We start from the raw sequence: 23,815 nt of genomic DNA on the forward strand, positions 1-23,815 counted from the left end.
AATGGGGGCACCCTCTATGTTCTATTAACCAGATGAAACACAGAAGGTCACTCAGGGAAAGTTTCCTGAGCTCAATGTGAACTTCAGTTCTGGAATCAAATCTTTTATTTGAATGCACCCTCATTCACCCTCTTCAGTGTAGATGAAGAATAATGTCAATGCAATTATTTGCACACTTGTTCATCTGAATAAGAAAGTGGCTCTTTACAGTGATTTCCTCTTCCTTACATTTAAAAAAACAAGTCCTGACTGAGTTAAAAATAGCCAAGAACAAATTTAGAATGAAAACACTTACCATTACTTGTGGCTTTTGTGTTTCTCTGTTTACAACCAAAATTCCTAAAGAAAAAATGTGGTACACTTCTATATTTAGTAAATTGCTCTGGTGGAGAGAGAGTTAATGAGGCTGTCCATCCACCTTGGTGTTCAAATTGCCTCCTTGATTGATGATGTGGGGAGCAAACCTGTACCATGGGTCAGTGCCCAGAACAGCCCTGTACAAGACACATTGCAGAGTTCCTTGTGTAGGTGGAAACACTTTCTACCCCACAGCATTCAGACACATTCGATCTCTCCAGGAACAAGCTGAGGATTCATCATAATGGAAGTAAAAGTAGGTAATTTTTAATATGATAATAATTAATCTGATCTTGGTTTTAAACATTTTTTGCTTTTTCTTATGTAATCTTTGATTTAGAAGTTTGAAGCTCTACCTATCGTAATGCTAAGTAATTTAAGAGTAATTTTCTGAATGTTAACTTTCTCTCAAGCTACTGAGTCTTATTTTCATTTTGTGCACAGTGCAGCATAACTTTTTCAAATAATACATGTCAGCCAGAGAGCAGCATAGCTAGAGGTGTTGAGACTACCTGCTCCTGGTTATGCAGTATGTCTTAGCAAGAAAGTTTATTAGATTTAATTTAACAACACTTATTTTATTAACTGAGTACTTTTGACTCTCAGTTTCTGGGTGATTTCATATGACTATTTTCTAAGCAGCAGCACCAGTAGCTTACCTGCACAGGGAGGGTGGTTGGCAGAAGCTGGATGATCAGGCAGGCTGCATTCCATATTTCTTGTTTGAGCCAGGCTGTGTCCTTCAGCAGCACTGACCCAGTGCAAAACACAGTGTCCCATCACCACTGTGCCTGCTGCACTTGCTCTCAGAATTTCTTGTTTGAGCCGGGCTGTGTCCTTCAGCAGCACTGACCCAGAACAATGCATGGTGTCCCATCACATGGAGCCCTGCAGCCTGAAGGAAGCTGCACTCTGGAGCCCTAAAACAGTCAGTATCCCTGAAGAATGTTCCAGGAGCAGGAAAAAGGTGCTTAATGTAATTACAATCCACCTGCATGGTCTCCCTGCCAGGCTACCATGGTGAGGATGCTGCTTTAACTGGGACACTGGTGCATAGCTGAGCTTTGCTTCTGCTGGTTCCCTGCTTGTCATTGACATTGGAGTTCTCTTAGTCCTTGGTACCTCGTGTCATTGACAGCACAGCAGGGAAAGCACAGGAGGGGTTCAGGCTCCTCTCCTCTTCTCCAGAACAGATCACAGCTTAGCAACCTCTTCTCTGAGAAACAGATTTCAAACTGCTGGAAAATGAAGGATTGCATCCAAGTTTCCCAAGTGAAAATAGAGTTGTAGCCATGAGACTCTTACGGCAAAAACCCAGCCTCCACCTTCTCATGCTCAGCTCCAGGCATCTCACAGTGTCCATGGCTCCTCTGTGGGGCTCCACAGGTCAGGTATGGCTGCCCAAATTCTGAATCCCCACAGTCCTGAACAGGAGACAGACAGTCATAGCTACATGTTTAGCTCAGACTAAAGATGCCATTTCTGGCAATTCATATGGTAATAGAAGACTTTTTTTTTTTTTTTTTAAAGAAGTAAAAGTTATATTTAGAAAAGTATCAATTGAAGAATTTTCATTGTACATGTTAGATTATAACTTCTTCGGTCATATTTGTGCAATTTTTGAAAACTTTATGGAAACAGTTCTAGATGTTAAAATTGCTCATCAGATTTTGATAGTTTATACTTCTTGTCTTTTCTTTTTCCATAATGGTAGGCAGTTAAAAGAGGAAAACTGCATCTAATGAAACCTCTTAAAAGAATTAAAATTTTTAAAAAATTTGCATGCATTTGTAGCAAAGCAACAAATATTTTAATTTTCTCTCAGTTCTTTCTCATGGAAAAAATTCCAAGATGCACATTTCTGTGGAAAAAAAAAGTTATTTTTATGAGATTGTAGAAAATTGCAAAAATTTTATGTTTAAATGAGTAAGGCATATGTCACTTATTAGTTCAGGATTATCATGATAGTGAATATTCAGCACTTCGAAGAAGATATTCCTGATACAAGCAATACCATTCTGCTGCTGCAAAAATGTATTTATTTATTTATTTGTCTGTTTGTTTTTTTGTTTATTTTAAAAGTCCAGTCATAAAGGAAGAATTATGTGCCAAAGTCTTACTGTTTTATTCCATTTTAGGTGGCATTGGTTTGGGGGCAGGGCAGTTGTTTATTTGTTTTTTAGTCTTTAAGGTTTGTTTTGGTTTTGGCATTATTTTTTATGGAAGAAAATGTTGACTTGCTGCAATCCTTGAATTGTTTTCTCTTTCTTTAATAGACTGCTTGCCTCCTACATGTGCCAGAAAACCTCTTGGAATAGCTCTGCAGGGACTAATTTAAAATTACTTTTATCACAATTTGAGATTTTTGGATGCATGCTATTTTTTTAATTTTGGTCTAGCCCAACAAATGATTATAATCTAATCCTGATTTCAGTATTATCTTTTTACTACTGTTTTTTTTTTTTTTTTTTTTTTTGTTAGGGTAAAAAGAACAACAGTAGTATACTAGACATGAAAAACATTGGTCTTACTCTGTCTCAACAGAGTAAGATGAACACTGATGTCCTAGTATGGGTGAAAAGTCAAAGGTTAAATGAAATAGTTTCCCATCATGGTCACTGATGTTGATGAGTCTTTTTGGTTGGTGTTTTTGGTAGTTTTGGTCCGTTGTTTGTTGTTTGTAGTGTTGTTTGTAGGATTTTTGTTTTCTTTTCTTTTTTGTTTGTTTGTTTGTTTGGTTTGTTTTGTTGGGGTTTTTTGTGGTTTTTTTGCTTGTTTTTTGTTTTGGTTTTTGTCCAGGATTTAATAGATTTAATGTTCTTTGTTGTGTCTTCATTTAAAAATATAAATAAATCACCTTTCTTCTACAAAACTGAACTCTGCAAGTTTGGGTTTCATTAGTGCTTTATTTGCATCACTGGAAGACTGTTAAGAGGAAGAACTTGTTAGCAGAGTAAACATCTGCTGCAGAACTCCCAGTGCCTATGCAGCCATGGCTTTGCACTTTACAGCCAGGAGTTTTAGAAGCTGTCATGTGGAAATGCAGCACTCTGCCTGTAGGATGCATCCTTTGAGTCAGACCCGTGGTGCAGGACTCAGCCCTGAGCTCTGCTGGGGAGGGAGCACTAAGGACACACTTTAATACTTTGGTCTGTGAACTTGCAAAGAGCAAAGGTGGGAGGTAATCTCTTTTCCTTTTTTTCTTTTCCCTGCCGTTCCTGTGTATGAAGGCAGTGACTGTTCTTGTAGCTCTGATACAGTGGGACTAAGCCTAGTCTTTGGCATTTTAAAGGGATATACTTAAAATTTATCCAGTATAGCAAAATCTCATCACTGGACAGCTTCAAATCTGTTACTTACTGCCTGATAATGACATACAATTGGCATATAATACATTAAAATAATTTTGTCACAAACCTAGGCTGTAAAATTCCTAGTAGAAGGTAATTTTAAGAGGAAGGAGCATAGGAAATGTTAGGATGTAATTTCAAAAATATATCATATGTCTAAGGCATTTTCTTTTCTGAAAAAAAAAGAAGTTTGTTATCCATACTTAGATTTATTCAGATTAGTGAAAATTTTAAAATAAAATGTAATTTTCCTCCCAAATGAGACAGACTTCCTTCCAGAAAAAGCATATGGCCTTACAAGCATCTGTAGTCATAGTTGGTAAATATTGGCATTAGAATAACAGGAAAGTCTCAGTAAGAAGTGAGGTCAGAGCTGGGTGCTCTGCTCTGCAAACATCTGAAGGCACAGAGGTTTTGCTGTCAGACAGTGGCAAATAAATGAAAGGTCATTATGTTCCTGTAGAAAGCAGATGACTTTTTATTTTTTTAATCAGAGAGGCTGAACCTACTTAACCTTTAGGGTTTATGTCAGTCTCTGTTTTTTTCTAAATGTTTCTGCCTTTTCACCTTATATTAAAACTACAGTTTTTGAGCTTGCATCTGCCAGGAAGAAAAACAAAAGGAAAATAAGAAAAGCAACATAGTCTCTGCACAGGCAGAACAGGATCTTTGCAATTTATAAGCTGTGGCTCTTTGTAGTGAAATTTAAATTATTCTAGATAGTTTTTAATGTGGGTATCTCCTCCAGCCCTAAGATGAAGCTAGTGTCCCCTTTCAGGGAAGCCTCCTGTTGGTGCTGTCTGAGCAGGACCAGAGGCAACACAAATTCTCAATATTGTGGTAGAATAGGCTCTGTGGATGGAAACATTCTGGAAAAGGACACTTGGCACCATGAAAAATCCTCAAAGGATTTATATGTGCACAGTGCCTTTGCCCTACACACACCCCATGTATAATGTCCTGTAATTTCCCCTCTGCTCTCCCCTCCCAAATAATGTTCAGAAACATCTAATAAACTGTCCTGCTAAGACATACTGCATAAACAAAACACATGGATGAGAGAAAAAATAGTATTAAGAAGAATATTCTGTGCTGATGCTTATGTGGACTTGACTTTTCAGAAGGAATGACCTCAGCCTCATTCCTCAAGGCTTCCCTTCTTTACAGTCCAAGAATCTGAGTCAAAATTGCTGGGACTCAAATGCCAAACTAATCTAATTTAATACTTTTAGAAATAGCTTGAGTCATGCTCTGAAGGCTCTGCCTTGCTTCATTTAATTAAAAAAACAACACAAGGCAAAAATAATACAAAAGCAAGGCTGCCAAAGCTCTGCAGTCTGCTTGTTTTCCAAGTGGGGTTTGTTTACCAATTTCATTCTTAAATAGAGGACAGTTAAGCTGTTTTCACTAACTCTTTTCTAATACTACCACCTCACCCAAACTAAAGGCTATGAACTCTGCATTTCTCCCAACCAAAGAAGGCAAATGGTGGTTTATAATATGTCACTGTTTCAACCAAATACTTTATTTATTTAATTAAGTCCTATAACAGCATTAACACACCATCACGGCAATACAAAAGCTGGGTATTCATATGTCTGTTTGCATGGAGAAATTAACAAAGGAACAGCACGACTAAAACATAGGCAAGTGGTGCAATAGTTTTTTTTTTAAGTTTTATTCTTCTCTGATCACTAAGGAGATAACAACTCCAGTAGAAATTGTTGTGAACCTCCTTTGTTAAGTGAGATTCTCATGCATTTAGTCCTTTTTATCCAATCCCTTATTGTATGGATCATCAACACACCATTATCTGGTAGAGGGTAAGGAGAAATTTCCCACTGAAAATTTCTTGGTAAGTTGTCTATAAGGCAGCTTTATACACTTGTTGCTAAATATCTGATCCTGTCCAATGTCTTATACTAGATGATGATTTAAAGCAGCATGCCAGATTTGCACCCGTGTAGAGAACATACAACCATAAAAAGATTTGGCATTTGGATGTGTACTTGTATATGCTTTCTCTAAGCTTTCAGGCTTAGGTTTTCTATAGCTATTTTGTGTAACCTTTTGAAAGAATAATTCCACTCATCTTTAATTCAACTTAGTTCCAGCCTTATCAAATTATTATAAATCACTGTGAATATTTTCTGCACAAATATTGGGATTCATCTGACTCAACATTAAAAGCTTACAATGTGGATATATGTAATGTGGATATATGTGTGTCAAGATTTCTTTTGTAGACTAACAAAAAATTACTTCTAGAGAGTGATTTATCTGATAAATTTTAAACAATATATTTACCATGGGATTATTCATACCATACAACTTTCTACTCCTTCCTTTTGATCACAACATAATCTAATTATTACTAGCGCAAAAATTAACTGGAAGAGGAATCTTAGCCGATCATGTCTGTAGTCTAGGTGAAGGTTTAACAAGATTATGTTGACTGTGGAAATATTTGTACCTAAGCTACAAACAGGAGGCATATTTTGACAGCCAAAAGCACCTATCTGGACTTCCTGCAAGAGGGAAATATCATGACAAAGTAAGAACCGAGTTGCAGAAGTTGTGGCATTGGCATTTCCCACCTTTACAGAAATCCCTGCGGGTTTCTCTGGGCTGAGTGGCCAGAGCTCCCTGGCCAAGCAGCTGTTCCACATCTTCTCCGGGGAAAAGGCAAAGGGCCAGATATTTTTGTGCACATACTTTGAAAGAGCTTTACCACTGCTATTGGTATACATGCCATAATTTGATTTAAACAATTTGTTCTTGCAAAGGGAGCTACGGCCAAGTCATACGCAGTTATGAGAAAATAAGACAATATAATTATTCCCTATTTATTAGAATGAACTTGGATGTCCTCATACTTCAGAAAAACAGTGATATGGATCCATGCCTGAACTTAGTGGCAAACTCAAATTCTGTTGTAAGCAATATAACTATATGTCCAAAAGTTCTCAACTTTGGCCAACAAAATTGGATCTGATAATAAATTTTGATTTTTAGGGTCATCTCTTTCTATAAACAAGACTTCAGTTTACACTATCCGTGATTGTTGAAGTTTTAATTTCATTACAGAAGGAAAAGTAATCTCTAGTTCAGTAAAACTCAGGATAAATGAAAATATTTAATATTCACCACCTGTGAATGCTTCCTGAATTAAATAACAGGTCTGAAATCTATTTTCATCTTTGTACATCCCTGTCTGGCCCATTGGTAAATTCACTTTGACTCAGCTCCTAAAATCCATAAAACAGACAGAGATAAAAACATTTCTTCTTTTTCTATGTTTAAATTATTGACTAGGGAAACCACAAAGCAGAGGCAGGTAAGTTAGAGGGCAGCCAGACACTAACTGTAATTGCATGTGAAATATTAGAAAATACTACATAAACATGGCATGGACTTTTGAATGTCTAGGTTTTTTCCACTGAGGTTTTGTCTGAGCTCCAAAAATACATTCACTGAACTGGTTAAGCACATCTACTGAGTCACAGGTGACAGGAATAATCAGCATTATTGTTAAAGTCATTTTTGGACTTAAAGGAAACAACATTGTAACCAAACAGAAGAAGGGGAAAAATAGGTATGTGTTTCTAAAGAATCTGACTAAATGGCTGGTCAGAAAAATCGTATTTAAGAACATGTCAAAATAAGGAGCACACAGCTTAAAATCGCTGGTACTAGATCTGCAGCTACGTTGTCAACTGTCTGTTATGCCTAAATCAGAAGCCCCAAGGACTGCTTTGCAGTCCTAGTGGCCATTCATCCTTGATGAACAAAAATATAAGGGCTGGAAGCCATTCTGAAAGCTGAACTTCTTTTAAAAAGCATTACTTTTTCCACCAGTCTGGCCAAATCTCTGCTCACCAAGAACTTTGAGCATAAACATCAAAACCTGCTTTTCCAGACAGGCTCGTAAACAATTACAGCTCCTAACTAGACATTGACCTCACTTGCCATATCACTGTACCACTTTTATTATTCCAAACTATTGTCAAGTGCCAGTAGGCTTTATTTTTACTGCCATATTACTCTGTGATTGCAGTGTGCTGATGTTATTTGAGCTATAACAATTGGTGGAGGGAGATCAAAACTCTGACCTCTGAGTCAAGTGACCATTTATGAATAATGCAAGAAGCTATTTGTCTACTACTTTTGTTTTTAAGTATTAATCTTCATTCTTGTTCTTACCTATTTATAAGGACACATGGCATGCCTTTTATCTAGAGGCAGATAAGAAACTTTAAAAATTCTACTTAGATTAAAAATTTTTACACTAATTTTTTCAGTTATTGCCATAAAAAATACTTTGCCAGTGAGATTTCCTGCTCTTGTGATCTCTTCCTGAAACACAAAGTATATTCCAATATTTTAGAAATAGGTCTTGGATTGCCAATAAAACAAAATCTCAATAATTCTTGACTATCCCCCAAATATTTGAGGGGAAATTAATATAAATATCTAAGAATGTCAAACCCTAGGCAACAGAAGCCTATTAACCTAGAACAATGTTTAAAGAATGAAAATGCTAGGAAACCTATAATCTCTCTCTATATATCCAGCTGTCACAAATCTATGCTAATATATTTTCTCACTTTTAATTTCTTGCCTGTCTTACAATAAATATAATCCAGACCCTTGTATTTCCCTGTAGATATTGCAAAATTCTGCTCACAGCCAAAAAGCAAAAGCACTCTTCTCATTTCAGATCTGGCATTGATATCATCTACTTAGTAGTAAGTACATTATCCCTAAGGGGAAAGCATAAACTACACCATCATACCAATTCATCTTATGGATTTTCTGGCTGGATATACTTTTTCTCTCTTTCTATTCTTAAGACATTCCTCACCTTGAATTCACCTTTATTCCCTGACCTAGCATTTCCAGCCATCATCTGTATTTTGCACCCTAGTAGGTGACACTAAAATCTATAAGAAAAATGTGTAGAACAATTGTGCTTTCAGTGTTAATCTGCTTTTAATGGAGTATTTGCTCTTAGCAGTCTGAAATCATCTTCTTGGCTTGATCTCCTTTTAATCTAATGCATCTGGAGAAATGGAAAAAATTTCACTCATTTGTTTTGTAAATGGATAAAGCATTCCTTGCTCATCTTCTGTGTAGGTGCATTGGAGTGGATATTATTAATTTCAAGTCAGCATTCTGGTAATTCCTAAGTTCCAAAATGTACCTAACTGTTTGGATAATATTATTACCTGGCCCATTGTAAAGCTCCTTTGCTCACACCAAAAGTACCATTTCCATCCACTTTCATGGAGCAGGATTTTCCTTGGGCATTCTCTGAAATGGACATTTTTGTATTACTAAAGTTGCATGAGTAATTGTTTTATGAAATATTTGTTTAAATTTAGGTTACCTTTAATTGAAATCCAACAAACTGTTTTAGTTACCATTGCCTTTCAGGATCTTACCTGCATTTTTCTTGGCTCAGCTCAACAAAGTGTGAGCAACTGTCATAGGATAGATTGCTGCACACAAATAACCCATTTTATAAGAGCTGAGAAATTTCTGAGTAGCTTAGTCAAGGACTTGATTGTCCAGTTGTTCTGAATGCTGAAATTCCAAAACACTGGCAGGAATTTCTAAACAGATAAAGAATCTTATGCTAAAACAGCATTAGCAAAAAAAAAATTAATGTTTTATATAGCATGTAACTAGATATTTACAGGCTAAATCAGAATGCCAAATGACTCCTGAGCTGGTGACACCCTGGATAATCAGGACTTGCCAATACATGACTGATTATCCAGTACAAACTGTGCTTGCCTAATTTTTCAGCTGTATAGGGTTTTTCCACATTAATTTTTTCTATATTTTTTTTCTATTTGAACTTCTCTGGACAAGCAGCTGTGCATAGCAGGATGCTGACTTGGTTCAGCAGGAGTGATTTATAAAGGTATTGTACAAAGACACAAATGTCAGGGCCCTTATTCAATTTTTTCACAACTTCTCGGGCAGATTCTTATTATAGTTGCTGCATACTGTTAAAATATTTAGCTGAAAGCATATTCATTAACTGAATTTTGTGTTACTCTTCATGCAAAACATATCCCTAGTTACCCCCAAAATATTTAAACACTTATAGACATGAATAGTCCCATTGGTTGTTATTTTATCTCACTGACTCCACTGCACTCCTGCTTTAAAATAATGCATTTCAGAGGACCTCTCTTAAGTCAGATGTTTAAATACCTTCCTGATGTACAGCCTATTTCTGTCCTTGTGACATGACTTGTGTAATTCTTCTGGTTTTTAATCCATAGTAATTCTTTTACTGCCAACCTGTATGTTGCAGATGAATTACTAAATATAATTTCTCATCTCCACTTCATTAAAAAAAACCCAAAAAGCATTGATGTCACAGCTCTGGGATAATTTTTAATGACCAGTTGCTCTAAACTGGTGTATTTAACTACCAGCACAGTGGCACTTACCCATAACTAAGCTACTGCACCATTCTGAGCCACAGTATCATACAACTCTACCAAAAAAATCAGTTTCAAAAATGGCAAGATGACAAACAAAGTAGTGATTTTTTTTTTAAGAGGAAAGAAAAGGCCATGAAAATAACATGTATAAATATGTATATTTATAAATAAGTTCTCCCTTCAACTGATTTTTTTGGGAAAAAATTTGCACTTTCATCCTTTGCTTGCAGTGCCCAGGATCTGCTAAAATGAGGAAGGAATTAAGCCAAGTATTTTCTGATGCTAACAAGATTTCCTTGAAATGGAAGGTGTTGGAAGAACATAGGTATGGGTTCATGTAACTATGCTTTATGCTGAAATGGAGGAGTTTTGAACTTGATACCTCTTTAGATGTCCTGGTGTCATATTCCCAGGACATCCAGATGCAAGGTTAGGATCTGTGAAACAAGACCAGATGCTCAAGGGACAGACATCCTCCAGGCTGTGAAGAGGACAGATTTTCTCAATGTGTTTTGCTATCCTATTGCCCAATACACTGTGTACTGCAGAGCCCTCTCTCAGCTGCCAAAATGTCTCCGTTGACTGAGACAAACTTGGGAGCCCATCTGTGAAATCTATTCCCAGCACTAGGCATCTATATTTAGGGACTGTCACACTTATGAGTGTAGAAAAATCTGGGGGGGTTTGCTTTTTTTAATTTTAAATATTGGTCAGGTGGATCAGCAATTTACCTTAACTTCTTAACCAGGCTGAACAGATTTTCCTTTATCTTAAAAAATAATGGGATACTTAAGTACTGTTTCCTTTCATTGCCAAAATCCTGTTCCAAGGAATTTGGAAAAAAATTATATATAAAATTGTGGGACTCAATCAAAATTTCTTAACTGTTCTTTAGTTTTTCCAATATATGCCTGGTTTTAACATGCTTTAGAATAATTTTTAACCATTTGAGACAGTACTTTTCAAGCTGGCAAACATAGAAATATGAAAGATAAAAAGTTATGGATCTTTCACTGAAATGAAAGGCACTTTCCATCTTCCCAAAACCTGTCTGTCAACACAGAAGAAATATGCGAAAAATGTGAGACAAACAAGCCATATGTTTTGCTTTTCATGCATCTGGCAAAAATGTGATTTCTTTTGCCATGTTTCTCCTGTGATGAGAATTTATTTCACAAAACTGACATCACATGTTTCCTCTCATTTCTTTCTGAGTCCTTATATTTATCTAAATCTGCTATTCCACACTGTCCTTTTTTTAGGGTCCTAGGTGCATTGTCTCTAAGATTATCAGAAAATTTAACAGGTCCATGACATTGGTAAAACTGCAGGGCAGTCTTTAATCCAGTGGAAAATGGATCTAAGGGCTGAAATTGCAAGAGAAATAGTATAATAGCTTAATAGGGTAGTTTATTAATAATCTAGGTATTGCCCTTCATCATGATGAGTCTTTTAGGATACCTTGCTGAAAGATGTTTACTGGTTCAATCAAAAATTTTGGGGACTCTGCAAAATCATTGGCTTAATTCTTCTGTTTATGATACAAGAATTTAAAATGGATAACAGTACTGGTCTCTATTGGTCTTGAAATATAATAAAATATAATATCTCCAACAAGCCTTCAGAAAATTAGATCATGGCTGATCATCTTTGATTGCTGCTTTATCTCTGAAATGTAGGAATCACATTTTTACTTACATAGTACAGTACCAATCTATTCATTCCCTCATTTGTCTCTTCTTTCATAGCTGGGATATCACATTCATTTCTTACTTTTTCTAGTTTCAGTACTCAGTGTCCTCAGGCATAGGATTTATTTCACTCTGTTTATTGCACTTTCGTGGTTCAAACCCAGACTGAACTCAACCCACACAGTCACGCACACACATCCTCCTCTGGTGGAATGGGAGAGAGAATCAGAAGAGTAACTGTGAAAACTGTGAGCTGAGATAAAGACAGTTCAACAGGTGAAGGTTTTCCAAGCAAAGCAAAGCAAAGCAAGGAATTAATTCCCCACTTTCCATGGGCAGGAAGGTGTTCAGCAATCTCCAGGAAGGCAGGGCTCTATTATTCCATGTAATTGTGACTTTGAAAGATGAATGATGTGACTATGAACTCTTCTTCTTTCCCCACCAGAAAAGCTTCATATGTTAAACAAAAATCCATACAGTCTGGAACATGCCTTTGGTCAGTCAGTGTCAGCTGTCCTGGCTGTGTCCCCCACAGCACTTCATGAATCCAAAACATAGCCCCATAAAATTAAAATGGTGGTACACAATTAAAAAAAAAATTCGTAGTCTTTACTCCCTGAATAGAACCCAAAACACATCAGTAAGACTAAATATATAGTAATTTTATTTTAAATGTAAATTAATAATCACAGTTACAGTAATTATATAGAGAGCAACTCTGCACGGCAAAGCAAGTTATAGTAGTGTTTTTTTATTCTGTTAGATGGATAACTTTAGAACTCAGCCGTGATATTGCTAGGCTCTTCTTACAAACTCCTATTATCCTGTTCTATATCATCTGTTCATACCATATGCTTGCAAAACATTCATAGTTCAGAAATTTTAGGTTGACTACCTCTGAATTGAGCATGTTTGCAAATATTTGTAAGACAGAAACTTAATTTTAAATGCTAAAATTTTCACACTTTGAAGCTTTCTTGCTTCAGAGCAAAAGCTTCTGGGCACTCAATCAAAAAATTAACTAAAACAACATTTTTAACATTGTTATAGCCCAAATAAAGCAGGAAAAGAGAAAATTAAAGAGGCACATAAGGAAATAAACTGTTTTTGTTGACTAAAATGACACCACATGTGGAGGATGAAATAGCTCAAGCAGAGATTTCTTTCTGTTTCCAGTTCCTCTGTATATCATCTAGGCCACATTTGCCACACACCAGCAACAGCCCACAGTTTTGGCATACAAAATTGCCAGACTATTTGGTGCAGTCCTGAGGGCTCAACTCAAAATAAAAGCACTTTTATTTCACAGAATATCAACAGGCAGAAACTGGTGCAAAGGGCTCAATTCTCAGTTATAATCAAATGGCATAGTCTCATTGATTTCAAAGGAGGTGTGACAGTTTATGCCAGAACAAAATGTGACTCATTATTAATAATGAGAATACAATTATAAACTCCAGAACAATATTCTGTAAATTTGCTGATTGCTGATAGAAATCCAGTATGTCATTTAAATGAAAGCCTTCAAAACTTCATGCTGGCATACCTCAAACCTATATTCTTTTGACACAAAACTTTTCTTTGATAATCTAATGAGTTGGAGAAGCTAAAATCTGAAAAAGTTCATTGAATATCTGAAAATCTGAAAATATCTGAATATCTGAAAATTTGAAAAGGTCATTGAATACATAAACTAGCAACACTGAATCACTAAATTAATGCTTGCTATAAATAAACTCATCCTGATAATTCATACTGAAGGAAATGCATTTTTTTTCTTCCCAGCTCTTAGAATCATAGTATCATCTAAGATAGAAAATATCTCTAAGATCATTAAGTTCAATCATTAACCCAGCTCTGCTGTGTTCACCACTAAACTGTGTCCCCAAATGCCATATCCACATGCCTTTTGTACACTTCCAGGGATCACCATTTCCCTGGGCAGCCTATTCCAATGCCTTATCAACCTTCCAGTGAATAAATATTCCCTAATATCCATTCTAAACCTCCCTTGGCACAATCTGAGTCCACTTCCTCTCTTTCTGTCACTTGTAACCTGGGAGAAGAGACCAACAACCATGGGTAGAGTTCATTCACTCCTGAAAGAAATGGGGAAATGAGCCTACCTTCTTGCATCAAGCTCAGTAAGACTGGAGGTGTCTGGATAAACTTTCTGCCTGGTTTGTTCACTGCTGCTTTTTGAGGAGGTGAATCCAAATTTAGAGGAAAGAACAATCCCAGGGACACCAGATGCATACCATTAAGTTATGGACAAATGGGTGTCCAAATTGATTTGGGAAGAGAAAAATTATTTCAGTTATTAATCTTACTCTCCAATTCTCGTCCCTACTTCTCAATATTGTAATTATACTTTTGATGAAATTAATGTAATATTTATTGCATTTATAAGCTTGGATTTAGTTTGCCTTACATATTTGTTATTATAACTAAAGAACTGTACAATCAATCAATTTATATTTCAAGGATACCCACAGACCATAATCAAAACTTGGACCACATATATAATCATGTAAAATGCAGCAATTGTACTGGAATTGACAGCGTGCATCTGATTTGAAATGCAGGAGAAGATCTACTAGCTTGAGACAAGGTTGGCTAGGATCAAATATTTTCTGAACTATGTAAAAATACATCATTTGCTATTTCTCCTCCTTAAATACAGCAGAAAATAACCACAAGGGTTGTAAAGTGTACATCTGAGCCATTTGTTCACATCTGGGCCTTTTCCTGCAGGGTGTTTTGGGTATACACAACTGCCCAGGCTTGTTTTCATTATATTTATTTTGGAAAACCAATCCTCCATCATGGCAGGGTTACAGGAGAACCAGAACAGCAATTCTACCCTGAGCTCAATATTCTGGAAACCAGGTGGTTTAGAACTTCTATAAGTTCAAAGCTGTGCTGTCATTAGTTTGATCATACTAAACACTGACATGTCTTTGTTTTCTCTATTTCTATCTCAGTAAATGCTGACACCACTCATCATTTGTGAACCTCCTTAGTGAACACATTATAATTATAACATGAACACATATTATATTGGTTTTATCAATGGCCTGCCACGTGGACTCTAAGAAGTAAATAAGAAAAAGGAATGATGTTTTCTGTAGCCTAGTACATCTGGCACTCATGTATTCACAGCACCTTTAAACATATCGGTCTGATTTTTCTGAAGCTTGCAAAGATATTTACAGTTTCAAATTTTTGCAATACTTTCCAAATGGATCATATATATGTATTTAGTAATTGATAGGAATGGCATTTGGCATCCTTTTCTTGGACAAGTAAAGATGCTGAGACTTTAAAAATAAATTCAGCTTGCAGAAAAACACTGTGAATGTGGGATACTTGGAAATATCTTTCTAAAGCAGATTTAGCTATTAAATTTCGGGGATGGCATGTTGGAATGTCAGACGGGAAAAGTGGTTTCGTCACCATCCTACAAGGGTGGGCAGTGCAATGTAGGCTACTAATATTAACCAGATTGACTTTTTGTGGAGGTTAGTCTCCTGGAGCATTGCCTGGAATGGTTTGCTTTGCTGACTGGGTGAAACGGGACAAAAGCAAATTTCACACCTCAGCCTTACTACAAAAAATCGTGAGCTACATGGTAAGTGTGAACAAAAGATATGAAATGGGACGACTTCTTTCAGGATTTGCTTTGTGGGTTTTTTCCTCTCAAGAAAATCTAAGCACCATTGAGAAGGGAAAGAGCGTTAGAGAGTAGTTTTGCATAAAAACTTTTGGAAAATAAACCTCCACACAGGAGGTATGATTTTCTTCTTAGAAAACCATTTTTCTTCTTTCTTCACAATCCACTTCCATTACACCATTCTGGGAGTAGGTTTACCAATATCTAAAATGTTTTTTATTCTTCCTTTTATTTTTAACACTTTAACTATCTCAATGGTTTGTTCCCTTTGTTATTTGAGAGAGTGAATTGAATAGGCAGATAGAATGTGCAAATATTCTTTGAGCTCTAAACTGAGCAGTAAAGTATGAGTTAATCTAATCAATGTCATAACTAAGCCAGAAAGGTTTGCTGCTCTTTTAAGAAAAGTTGAGAGGGTCAAGAAAATTCATGTAGTTAATTTTCTCATAAAAAAAATATAAACAACAATTACTTTCAGGTTGGAAATTTTTACTTTCATCAATCTAAAAATGGCTTTCATAGAGTGTTTATCTTAAATTATTGTCTAAATATATTCATACAGTTTTGTATTGGAAGAGGGTGGTTCTTTGGGTGTTTGGGTTTTTTTGGTTTGGGTTTTTTTTAATATTATTTTTGTCAAGTTTCTCTGTATTTTTAACAAAATTACAGAGGAGATAAATTGGTAACAGGAGTGCTGAACTCAATAGAAATAAGTATTGCTAGGATATGGAGATTTTCCAGAAATTTCCTCTATTTAAGAGTTGATTGGTAGCAAGGATTATGAAGAAAATATTGTAAAAGTTACTTTATATATTGTACTTTTCTCTCATTAAAATATATGTTGAATAGATCTTTATTATGCAATTATGTGGTTTTGTTTCAAGGAGTCATATTTACATTCACCTAATGGGGTTTTCGTGACTTGCTTGAAATAATGGGAAAACACATTTTAGAAACTCTGTTATCAAATGTGACTTTCCTTGCTTGAATAGAAAACTTCCCTGTATGTGAGTTCCACTTTATCAAGCTGCTGGTGGCTTAAGATGAAATTTTGTTATGCAGTCTACATTCAGGAGTATTGGCATAACTTACACTCAGTAAAAAAATATTATTAAATCCCTTGGAAGAAATAGAATATGTATGACCACTATTATTCCTCCTGTTTAAATCAAAACAAAATTAAGTAGAGCAACCGAAACTCAGAATGTCTTCTTACAAGGAAGAGAGGTTGAAACTTATGCTGTTTTTTTCCAGACTCTGAATTAAAGCTCACCTTGGGTTGGTGCCAGTTCCCTAAAGAATAAAAGTAATTCAGAGATATTCTCAATTAAATGCTTCTTATTTTCTCATCTGAAGGGATTTCTCAGTATACAAAATCTTGGTTATCTGGTTTTATCTGTGGGGTTCTTTAAGGAATCTTTATTCCTGTGTTACACTTTGGATCATTATCAGAAACACTCTATTGCCTGCTTAGGCTCTTTAGCAAAACTTTGTGTAAAAATATCCTGCATAGATGAACCAGTTTTTGCCATAGGTGTGATTAAGTCAGTTGATTTTTTGAGCACTTCCAGTCTTGCACTGGGTACTGCAAACCCCCCATGTATCCTTTCTTTCTTGCCTAGGGTCAGTAAATAATATTGTTGCTAAGGAATGCACAAACACACGTGTATATAAAATAGTACTACTACATACAAATGTTAATAGTACTGTTATTTATTTCTGTTCATGTATTACATTGTTGTAAGAAAAACCACTGGCTCAGGTGAAGCCCCCTGGGTAGAAAAAATTTTCCTTCCTTGGAAATTGCTTAGTTCATTCAGAGGGTACAAGATTTCAGAGACTGGAAGGAGTCAAATATCATAGAAAGGTCCCCAAAAAACTGAGTGGGAGAGCTCACTGAGAGGAGCAACAGGCAGAGACAACCAGGGATCAGAACTGAGGAAAGAAAACATCCCCAGGGCCAGAAAGAGCTGTGCCAATTTTGCTGCAACTCAAAGCTACTGAGCTGGCCAGAAGCTGAGAGCATCCCTGCAGAGGCACTGTGGAGAGCTGTGCATAAACCCTTTTTTCTGGACTGAGTTGTGATGAGCTGTATTTACAGAGTTGTCCTAACATGTATTCTAATTAAATCTGGCTTTCTTCAGGTTAAAAGTCTTCAAAAGTCTTCCACACTGTCTATGCAGATCTATCTCAAAGCATTACCTGACTCCAAGTACCTTCAAAATGTCAGAGGCTCTTATTGTAAAAGCTCTGTCAGAGTTTTTGTGCAAGAATGAACTTTGGGCTGTACAGGCTCATATATATGTGCATATTTATGTATATATATGTGTGTTTGTGACACAATCAGCCAAAGTTATTTGGTGGGTTTCCTTAGTTGCAGTCTCCCTGCACCAACAGAAACTTCAGTGCAGATCAGCTTACTCTGCTTTTTTAAAGACCTGCCTTATCTGCCCAGCTATGATTTAAGTGCAAAAATGCACCATTATTTTTAATGCACAAAGCTACAGATTGGAAGACAATGTTGTTGTATTGGAAACATTGTCTTTTGCTATGCAATATTTCCACTCTAAGCAATACAAAGATATTTTCACATACATAATGGAGTTTTTTTTAAGTCTTTGGATGGTTCTACAAGAAAGCACCCTGTGGAACTGCACTCACAAAACTGAGCCACATGTAACCATGTACAGAATTTTCAATGCAGTCAATCCTCACAATTCTAATTCCTAAATGATATTTTGTATTCATAATGTCGTAGTAGCAGGGGGTGGTAGTAATGAGTGACTATTACATAAATGATCTATTTATCTGGTTTGAATTTTGCTTTAACTATTTCTTCACAGTAAATCAAGGATTCTTAGCCAACTCATTCAACATGCTTGGGAGGAGAGCCAGATTTGACCACGCTTATTCACTGGGAAGTAAGGACAGCCCAGTTAACTCTTTGAAAACAGTGGAATTATTTGTCCAGGAAGGGGCTGCCTTAGGAGTGGAAGAGGTCTGTAGAATCCAGCTCTACAAGAATAATGAATGAGAATTAAAAATGGGATTTTAAGGATATAAAAAAAGCTGATTTCCTATCAAATCACCTAAATTCCTTTCCTATTAATCAAAAAACCCCAAAACACTCAGCATATCCAAACACTGGTTTACCTTTATCTACAATAGGAATCTATGTCTCTGAAAAATCTCGCTTGGTTGCAAAGGAAGGATAACCAGCTCATACTGCAATATCAAACCTCAGATGGCTGAAATTTGAAGTGTATCCTACCCTAAGATACACATCCATGGGACTGATGCATTCATTGGAGATTTTAAAGTTAGTTGACAAAGAGGGCAGCAACAGCTACAAGAGGACTTACATAAAAATTGTTACACACTCCCTGTTTTGTATTGATATTTTTAGTTCATTAACATATATAATATTGAAATGCTGTACAGATATAGCAGATTAAATCTTTTGAAAGAAAATGCCTGCAGTCACTTCTGTACCCCTTCCTCTAAATCAGCATCTGTGACCCAGCTGCATAAGCAGTTTTTCTGGCCAGGATTGAGGACTCCTTCCCACTACCCCATTGTAATTTTTGTGGAGCACAGCCATTTAGTACAGGCTGTACTTCTTCTGCAAGCGTTGGGCCCAAGGTCTTTGACAAATTTTGCATTTGCAATTGATTTGCTCCCTCCTGGGCTTGAGAATAAAAAGCAATGGATAATGCCTCAAAATCAGACTTTTCATGATGAAATAATAAGGATTGGATGAACTGACAGCTTTTCTTTATAATGCTCATTAAGTCAGACATTGTTTTGATTTTTTATTGAAAAACTCATTTGCAAGGACTGCAGTCAGAAGAAAAAGAATTGGATGAGATAGATAAGTGCAGTCAAACTGTTGCATTATGATCGATGAAGGAACCAAGCATCTCTCCCAAACAACACAGAAAATTCATTTTTATAATGGAGATAGAAGTCCTTTTCATTGCAACTCCAGCTGTTTTATTGGACTCATGCTCTAGAAAATATCAGTTAAACTTTGTTCTTTCTTTTGGAAACAAAATTAAAGTTACTTTCAATCTCAATATTTCACAGCCTTTTGAAATGAAACAAACAATAAACTGTAATGTCCCATGGACCAATTGTGAAATGAAAACCCCATGGCGCTTTTAGGAAGAATAGGTGAGTTAGTTCCAGTGTGGTTTTGGCAATTTTATGCTCTCTGGTTTCAGCTAACTTAACATTCAGCTATAAAAAAATATTTTCTTCACTTTCTTCAAACTGCCATGCCACGCTTCTGCTCACCACTGAACAATCCCTGTCAAGACCAGACAAGAGGGAAGAAATAAGATAAGCAAAACTTTCTGAAGTATGCACACTGCTAAAACCCCTAATTCTGCAATTTTCACTTCCTTTTAGTAAGTTTGGACATTTGTACATTTATAAATTTGTATAGCATAAGTTTATAATCAAAGCATTGGGACATTAGTATGAGGATCATCTGGTGCTTATAAGCAAGGAACAAAGCTGACTAAAATCTAGATTTTTATCTTCTCTAGCACTTTACAAAGGGAGGAGCCTTAAGAAATTATTTTATGAGAAGTTTTATACAGTTGAACAGCCTGTGTCTGAGAAAGAACCAATCAGTCTAGTTCTAAGGGAGGCATAGGTAAATATTTTATACATTAATATCAAGTAGATAGGTATCAGATAGTATTTTAAAACATATTGATATTATTATTGATTTTCTTTGTGTAGGTTTCAGTTGTCTCAGATGAATAGCAAAAAAACCCCAAAAGCATCATATAAAAAAGAAATATTAGCTAGGTTAATCTGGCAAAAAATTCAACTGAATGGGAAGAGTGTCTGAGTTAAGCCCTTTCAAGGAAATATTGTGACCTGCATCATAGGTGGGGTGGTAAAATCTGCTGGAAGACACATGCTGCAGATATCCTCTGCATTCCTTTTACAGCCATGGACTCTAGAGAATTTGTTACTACATCATTACAAGACATATTTTATGTTTGAAATATTTATAATTTTATTTTATTGAAGCTTAATCTTCAGGTAGGACACTGGGACATTTTTATACGCCTCCATTTTCACAGCCTTGCGTACACAGACTACGCCTTCAGGGCAAGTTTTATTGTGCCAGTGTAACATATGTTCCCAATAGGTAAGTGACACATGAAAGGAAAGGAATGTGATTTAATGCTTCAATTTTACTGCTTGCAATTTAACATATGGCAGTGAAGAAGATACAATCAATAAAGCTACATGAATGTGAAAGCACACAATAAAAGACACCTCAGAAGGAAGGTATGATTTAAAGATTTATTGAATCTAAGTAGTCAAATAATTCAACACAAAATTGTATTTATGGTCTTGGGCTCATTTGTTATTGGCAGCTTGCTAGTGCACAGTTAATGATTTTGCAAACTTCTTCCAGAAATTGGGTGCACATTTTGTACTTCCCCTATTTCCATTTCACATGCATAAAGAAATTGTAACCCAAATCAACAATGCACTACCACAATTGATTTTGTTCCTGCAGGAGGTTAAAATTTTCATTTCCTCATTTTGTAACCTCTTTCAACATTCATTGATTTTCCTGATCTTCTCTTCTTTCTCCTCTAAATCTCCCTCACACTATCTAAGAATTCGTTCATCAGTTTTGGCCAAACTATGTCCAAGAAAAATCACATTTCCATTTCCACATTAGCTATAAGTTGCAAAGACCTTTTGAAAAAAAAAAGCAACAAATTGAGATATAGAAGCAGATATAAGAAATAAACAGCCCCTTGTTCAACAAAGAACAAATAAAAAAATGAATCTGATTTTTCAAATATCTCTGGTTTTATTGAAAAAAGTACAATGAAAATTTAAGTTTCTAAGGAGTTTTGTAAAGAAATCAAAATATTTTTTCAAAGGTAGTATATCTTTTTTTTCACAATAAGAATCTTAGTGAGAAACAGTTATATTGATAAGGGAAAAAGAAAGAACATATTGAATTTTTCTTTTTTACATTGCAGAGAAGTTAGATGTTGATTCTGAATCTCTTGTTTGCTTTATTCATAAGTTTACTAAGTTTTACTAATGACAGCATTTACTGTATGTTATTAAAGCACATTCAGAAGTTACACCTCCTATGATATTCCACGCAATTAATCTTTTTACAATGAACTGAATATAAGCTGATTGTGACAGGGAACTGTTAAGAGAGGATATTTTAAAATGTAAGCAAAAATTTCATTGTGCTTTGCTTTCCCTTCTCTTGTATATTTTTACTTTGTGGAAGGAGAGATATTTTCCGATCCATTTTCTCCTCTATTTATTTTATTAATTTTATTTTGGCATGCTTATATGAATGTTTGGTGCACACTGTTTCTCATTGTAAGAGCTTTGGAGGACACACATAGGTGGTTCAACGGGCATATTATAGCCATACCTGAACAGGTAGCAGCATTTTATGGGAAACCAACACAGTGCCAGCCAGATTTCAGATTTATGGGTCTACTTCTCCAGCTGCATCAGTTTATAGGAGGTTTATATGCCTACATTGCCTGTCTCTTGGTGCTGAACATAGCTTGAGGCCAGCCTTAATTGCTTTTCTCTCTAACATCAGTCTCCATGAATCTTCTTCATTAACATTTTCCCCAATCCACTTCCAAAAGCCTAGAAACTGCTAGTTTTCCACCTTTCAGTCACGTAACCATTAGAAAAAAACTGTTCCTAAATCACATTAGGGTCTTGGCATATGTGGAATTTATATATGAAATAGGCATTGAAAATGCACATAACTATTCTAACAATTCTAGAGTTTCTTCATGCTTGGTATAACCTGAATCCATGCAGGTATATCACTGTGATCCCTGAGTGCCTGTAAATGTCTCTCCCATGACTGTGTAGAGCACATGGTACCTATTTGCTTCGTTGTCACATTTTATGGTTCATGAGGCTCCTTAGGATATGTCTTGCAATAAAATTTCTGTTTAAGAGATGATTGTAATTTTATATGTATGAATGTGCATATATACACACACAGAGGAAGAGAGAGGAAAGACATTTGTTAGACATCATCTGCATTCATGTGTACAGTCCCTGTCATAATGGCACTAAGGATTATCCAAAACATTTGTAAAATCTGTAGGAGAATGGCATAACTGTCAGGAATTTCCATGAGGTTCCTGTTGCTACATATCACTTCCTCTCTATCTTCTGGCTTTGGTTGACACAAAGACTGCTGGATTCATTCATCCTCTTCTATCTTTTAAATCCTTCTTTGTTTACCTTTACCACAGTGGTGGGAGGTAAGACATGAAATATGTTCAGCACCAAGAGACAGTCGTAGGCATATTCACCTCCCATAAACTGATGCAGCTGGAGAGCTAGACCCATAAAACTGCACTGTGTGGGTGCCATATGGAAAAAAAAATTCCATAATCTGTGAATCATTTGATTTGTATTAAAGTTGTCAATATATGTACACACTTATATGTAGAAATGAAAATTCCTTACAATGCAGCAATATATATATTTTTTAAATTTGCTTTCAAGCTGGTCACTTGTGTTTCAGGGAACCACAGAAGTCTGGAGTGAAACTTCAATCAAATAAAGGCAATTTACAATTGCACAAAAAAAGATGCCCAGTAGATTTCTGGACAAATCCCATGTCAGAAGTTTTCTGTCCCCATATATCTACATCATTCTCTGCCAAGCTTAATCATCCAGCTATTGGCTAAAAAAAGTCCACTGCACCATGGTAACTGCCTAGAGTTGCAAATAATGTTGCTTTTGAGATCTTAAAAGGTCAGCAGTAAAAAAACACTGGGCCTTCTTCACCACGATATAATTAAAACAAAGTCATTGGCTTATTTGGGATAAGAAAAGAACCTTCTCTCTCTCTCTCTTACTCTAAATAAATTGGGAAGTCTCCTTTTATCAGCTTATTGTACTCACCCACATGTCTTTGAATAGTGCTTTTCCCAAAATTATGAGTTTGACTGAAAGTCTGACCCAGCTTCACATGCTGGGAACCTGAAACAGCAAATGTAAAGAGTGAACTATTTGATTACAAATATTCTTCCATGCCTGACCTTGTAAGACATATCAAGGAAAATGGCTGAAAACCAAACCCCTCAATAGTTCAGTCACCAGCTTTGAAATGCTGACTGCCTGATAGGTGCCATGAAAATGCCCAGGCTGCCCAACCAAAAAGCACCTCAACTATTCATCACACGTGACCAAAGCCACAGCTATGGATAGCAGCTTTACAGAAATTCTTTTCAGTAC

At 35.9% G+C, this 23,815-nt stretch overlaps 1 protein-coding gene across 1 annotated transcript in view; it reads left to right on the forward strand.

The window, feature by feature from the left end:
* The first annotated feature begins 558 nt into the window (after window positions 1-558).
* SEMA3A (semaphorin 3A) overlaps window positions 559-23,815 on the forward strand; it is a 278,963-nt gene continuing 255,706 nt past the window's right edge. Inside the window, exon 1 of the mRNA XM_039723771.1 lies at window positions 559-613. The gene's annotated coding sequence lies outside the window, so the exon portion shown is untranslated. The remainder of the gene's footprint in view (window positions 614-23,815) is intronic.

This window comes from Passer montanus, unplaced genomic scaffold (assembly GCF_014805655.1).
Source record: "Passer montanus isolate IOZ18808 unplaced genomic scaffold, ASM1480565v1 scaffold50, whole genome shotgun sequence".
NCBI classification, from domain to species: Eukaryota; Metazoa; Chordata; class Aves; order Passeriformes; family Passeridae; genus Passer; species Passer montanus.